Here is a 5,962-nt window from a genome sequence, read left to right as displayed (position 1 = left end):
CCGTTATCACCTGTATAACTTCCTCTCCAGGCTGACCCAGAGAGACTTCACACATTGAGGTACAACAGTTTAGAAAAGTTGGCATCTTGGGGTTAAAGTCACAGTTCCTGGGGTTCTCTGTGAACTCCAAAGTCAAGATTCTGATGATCAAAATAACCCACTCCATATAGGATTCAGTGAGGAGCTATGTTACTAATGTGGGAAATGATTCAACTCTTTTAGTTGTTCAACAGAACAGCAAGGTTCAGCCTGCTCTGTTTTAAGTCTGGGCCCTGAAGTGAAAAGTAAGCTTACCGAATAATAGTGTCCCAACGTGCTTGGCATATATCAGTAGTCAGACAGGGGCCACTGTCCAGAAAGGGCCCCTGTTGTGAGTAGGAGGACAGCAGCAGGAGCCCAGGGTTTGTGTATAACAAGACTTGGAACAGGGGTGGCAGCACGGTGGGTCCAGATGATCTCTTTTCACAGGGTAGGGGCCTGCACAGAGCTGCAGGCACAGGGGTCTGGCTTTAACCCCTGGTGGAAGGTGCCTGAGAAGGGCACACCTGCCTCAACCAAGCAGACTGGGGTTTAGGCTTCAGTCCCTGCAACAAAGGGGATTGGTGAGCAGGGAGGAAGGCAGAAGACCAATTTTATTTTATTTTATTTTTTTTTATTTTATTTATTTATTTTTTTTTATATGTGTTAAATATTTATTTATTTTTTTTATTTTTTTATTTTTTATATATATGAAATTTATTGACAAATTGGTTTCCATACAACACCCAGTGCTCATCCCAAAAGGTGCCCTCCTCAATACCCATCACCCACCCTCCCCTCCCTCCCACCCCCCATCAACCCTCAGTTTGTTCTCAGTTTTTAACAGTCTCTTATGCTTTGGCTCTCTCCCACTCTAACCTCTTTTTTTTTTTTTTTCCTTCCCCTCCCCCATGGGTTCCTGTTAAGTTTCTCAGGATCCACACAGAAGACCAATTTTAGAAACTAGGTCTTGGGGCGCCTGGGTGGCTCAGTCGGTTAAGCGGCTGACTTCGGCTTGGGTCATGATCTCACGGTTCGTGGGTTCAAGCCCCACGTCGGGCTCTGTGCTGACAGCTCAGAGCCCGGAGGCTGCTTCTGATTCTGTGTCTCCCTCTCTCTCTGCCCCTCCCCCACTCACACTCTGTCTCTCAAAAATAAATAAATATAAATTTAAAAAAATTTAAAAAAAAGAAAAGGAGCTAGGTCTCAACAGTGAGGATTTAAAGGAGGCTGGGCCTCCATGGACACTTGGGATTGAACTCAGCCAGCTTCTTTCTGGCCGCCTGAGCCTGCTGTTCAAGGGCTACATGTCTGCACAGGGACGGGGCAGGGTTCAACCGGTGAATGTCAGTGTCCAAGCTGAGCTGAGGGGAGGTGGGAGGTAGGTGAGGCCCAGGGAGGGGTGTGTGAGTGATAAGGAGTAAAAAATGTATCTTCCCACGCTTCCTCCACCTTTGAGAAGAGCCTCCCCCGCTGTGTCTCAGAGGGCTTCCCATCAGAGCGAGCATCAGCACTTGAGAAAACAGAGAGCTCTGTGTGCCCGTGACACATTCCTACTTTGTTGTCTTTGGCATTTCTTGACATTGCTTTTGCTGATGTGACAGAGGAGAGAGGTGATTAGTCAAAACCAAACGAGGAAAAGAGCTGACGGGAAGTGTCTTAAATTAGGAAACACTAGGCAGGGGGTAGACCCAAGATAATCTGACCCAGAATCTAACATAAACACTTCTTTTCCTCTGAAGCCCAGAGAAGCCCAAAGAAGCCCAAAGAAGCCCTTTACCAGGAAGCAAGGCTCAGCTCTCCAGCGCTCCTTAGCGTCTGACCACGGCTGCCTCGCTGTTCTTTCGTTCTCACTCTGGCAGCAACCAGAGAACATGAAGAAATTCAGGGGAGCCTGGGTGGCTCTGTTGGTTGGGCATTCGACTCTTGATTTCGGCTCAGATCATGATCTCAAGGTTTGCGAGATCAAGGTCCATGTGCAGCTTCATGCTGACAGTAGGAAGTCCTGACGTTTCTTCATGCTCATCAACCATTTCAAGAATTTGTGGATTTCAGGATAAAATCTCTTCCTAATGCCCCTTCCCAGGTAAAGCCTCTTTTTGCTCATGGTCCATCCTAAACATGGGCACAGCTGCCTATTCCCGTTGAAGGATGTATTCAAGAATGTTCATGATAGCTTGATTTATAAGAGCCCCCGGAATGTGAAACAACAAATGCCCATCAGGAGATGAATGGATGAGTGAGTTATAGTACTGTGCAACTGGATATCTACTGTATTTAAAAAGAAAAAAATTGGGGCGCCTGGGTGGCTCAGTCGGTTGAGCGGCCGACTTCGGCTCAAGTCATGATCTCACGGTCCGTGAGTTCGAGCCCTGCGTCGGGCTCTGTGCTGACCGCTCAGAGCCTGAAGCCTGTTTCAGATTCTGTGTCTCCCTCTCTCTCTCTGCCCCTCCCCCGTTCATGCTCTGTCTCTCTCTGTCTCAAAAATAAATAAACGTTAAAAAAAAATTTTTTTTTAAAGAAAAAAAAATTACTGTGACATGTAACTCCTGGATGAATCTGACAGGACTATGTATGAAGTTCAAGAGCGAACAAAACTAGTTCATGGTAGCACAAGTTAGAACAGTGGTTGCCTCACCTAAATACCCACGGATACATGAATGGATAGGAAAAATGTGGTATAGACAAGCCGGAGGTGGGAGGTGGGCCAGAGCAGCAGCTGGGGCCGCAGTTGCAGGCCCCGGAGTGGGTCGCCCCCGTGTGGATGGGCATGCGACGCTCACAGGCTGAACACACGCCCACGGCCCCTGCGTCCTCACCCCGCACCGGGACAACCCGCACCTGCACGATGCTGTGGACGGGCCCGCTGCCTTCCCGGACATTCTGGCCCCGCCCTATGACCCAGACGATGGCCCGGACTGCCACTATCGCCGGTTGTGGAGCCCTTCTGGGACAAGGAGGCCCCAGCTGGGCCTGTGACCCGCCCCGAGAAGTGTGTGTCCTAGAGACCCCACAAGCCAATGACTTCTGGTGCGACGGGGAGCCCTGTCCAGGTCCCGAAGTCTCCCCTTGAAGCCGCCGGCGCCCGGTTGCCGCGGGCCACAGATGTGCCCTGTTCACATCCGGACCTGGCTGCCTGAACACACTGGAAGGGCTCTCTCCCTAGCCCCGGGCCTGGGCGATATATCTACTGGAACCGGCTGTAGCCATGGGAAGGGTGGGCGGGCGACTGCAGTGCAGAGGCAGGCGGGTTAAGGGGTGGGGAAGGCAGGTAGGCTAGTTTGTTGCCGAATTGTTTTTAGTTCAAGTCATCAGTGAAAGCTAGGTTTAAAAAGATGAACTGCTATTTAAAGTGAGCAGCGTTGCATCCACACGACTCCTGAAACAGAATGCTATGGGCACCAGTGACAGTCACAATAAAATTCACTGCCATGAGAGGCAAGGCCGACCGATAGGGACCAACACTCTTGACCAGAGTGCGGTCCCGAACAGCCAGGGTACAGAGTTTTTATAGCTGACCACATCATCTTATCATTACCTGGGAGCAGAACAAAGGAATAGCTCCCAGATGGGGGTGGAAACAGTTCAGACATGCCCTTGCCCCAATCCAATCAAACACTAAGCCAGTTGATTTTCCTTGAACTTCGGTTCCCTTGATGGATAGGATAAGGCTGTTATCTCTCTTAACCCACAGTGTTAAAACAAAGCTGTTATTTCTTAAGGCTACCGGTTAGCCCTACACTACAGTTTAACCCTTACAGAGGGGCAGAGAGAGAGGGAGACACAGAATCCCAAGCAGGTTCCAGGCTCGAAGTTGTCAGCACAGAGCCCGATGCGGGGCTCCAACCCATGAACCGCGAGCCCACGAGCTGTGGGATGGTGACCTGAGCCGGTCAGACACTTAACCAAGCAGACTCACCTTTAATGCAAAACTATATTATCCTCAAATGACTTTTTTTTTTTTTTTTTTTTTTTTGGTCTTAGTGTGTTTGAAGAGACAGTAGGTTAAATCTGTGCTTTCTAACCAGAAGATTCAAGGAGCTGAATTGGTATGTTTCCAAACAACTGAATGTAAAACATTTCTAGCCAGCTGTTGAATTCCATGCCCCTATTTACTTCCAGTATTTTCCTGCAAAAACAGAGAAAAATGTTGACTGTTTCAAATTCTGGGGAACTCTAATGTTCCAGAAGGCTGTGAGATCATGATCTGAGCCAAAGTCGGCCGCCTAACCTACTGAGCCACCCAGACACCCCTCACAAGACTTTTAATAAGAACAAAACTAAAGAAATGAACACATTAAAATCTGCCCAGCTGTTGTCTAAGCCCTCTTGATTCACTTGCCCAAATGGCAACTGAGTTCTAAGGTCTGTAACAAAGGGATACTTGCTATTGGTGGAAAGTGTTGACCCTGTGGAGAGACAGATTGTATCTTTGCCTCTTTATGTGCACTGGGCTACTGTGGCCCAGAGTGAAGCAATATTTGTTTCCAACTTTTTTTTAAGAATAAGAAAACAAGGGGCACCAGGGTGGCTCAGTCGGTTAAGCATCCAACTTCGGCTCAGGTCATGATCTCACGGCTTGTGGGTTTGAGCCCTGCTTCAGGCTCTGTGCTGACAGCTCAGAGCCTGGAGCCTGCTTCGGATTCTGTGTCTCCCTCTCTCTCTGCCCCTCTCCCACTCTCTCTCTCTCTCTCTCTCTCTCTCTCAAAAATAAATAAACATTTAAAAAAATTTAAAAAGAAGAAAACAAATTCTTGATTTTTTTTTTTTTACAAAAAAGATGCTTATTCAATGTGAAATGCCACTTTGTTGTAAAACCTGAAACAGACATAATGCCGGGTGTTTCCTCCACGGTTGCTAACCTTGTTTTGTGGTAGCTTCACATTATGGTGTAGTTTAACATGCCTTGGGGGCAGTTTGAACAGCTCACAATGCCACATGAATTCAGTTTAAAACTAAATCCTAGATATGCAAATGATGATTTTCTTAGAACAATGTTCACAAAATGGATTTTTTAGTAGCACAGTAATGAATGTGGTTATCAGTCACATACCTACCTGTTCTGAATTATAAAAAGTTGATGAACTTATAAAATTATGGATAGTGATGTATATGCTACAATACAACCTAGAATGCATTAAACCTCACAAAAACCCATTCTGGCAATAGAGCAGAAATAAAGGAGAAATGGATTTTCCAAACTTTATGATGAAAAGTTTTAAAGTCCTCAGGTACAAACAAGCCAAATGAAAAAAAAAAAAAAAGCCTAAAGTGCTTTTCTTTTTTTTTTTTTTTTTTTTTTAACCTTTATTTATTTTTGAGACAGAGAGAGACAGAGCATGAACAGGGGAGGGTCAGAGAGAGGGAGACACAGAATCTGAAACAGGCTCCAGGCTCTGAGCTGTCAGCACAGAGCCCAACGCAGGGCTCGAACTCACGGACTGAGAGATCACGACCTGAGCCGAAGTCTGACGCTTAACCGACTGAGCCACCCAGGCGCCCCAAGCCTAAAGTGCTTTTCAAAAGAAAAACTGAAATTGTTGCAGGCCAAAATAGCAATATGGTATCTCTCTAATTAATTCAGTAGAGACAGTGGAAACTTTAGTTCGCTAATAAATTCTGAGTATATTAATGGTGAGAACAGAACTTGTTTTTAGCCACTAAGGAGGGAATATTCTTGCTACAGGGACAAAATGTCGTGCGGCAAAACCTGGCACCTCTGTGCGTAAAGTGTTCGTCATGACTGACTTCATGTGCTGTTGTCACGTTTCTACGTATTCCTGCAATATAGACTGTAGTTGAGTAACGACTGTGGGGCAAATACAATCCCCTCCGTCCCTGGGATTGAGCACAGAACCCTTTTCTTGGAACTTCCTTACAGCAACTTCGCAAATGACCACCCATGACATACCAAACTTAAAGGCACTAAGGCCTCCAAAGATGA

The sequence above is a fragment of the Lynx canadensis genome, chromosome B2, assembly GCF_007474595.2.
Source record: "Lynx canadensis isolate LIC74 chromosome B2, mLynCan4.pri.v2, whole genome shotgun sequence".
In the NCBI taxonomy this organism is placed as follows: Eukaryota; Metazoa; Chordata; class Mammalia; order Carnivora; family Felidae; genus Lynx; species Lynx canadensis.
Note: the sequence above shows the minus strand (reverse complement) of the source record.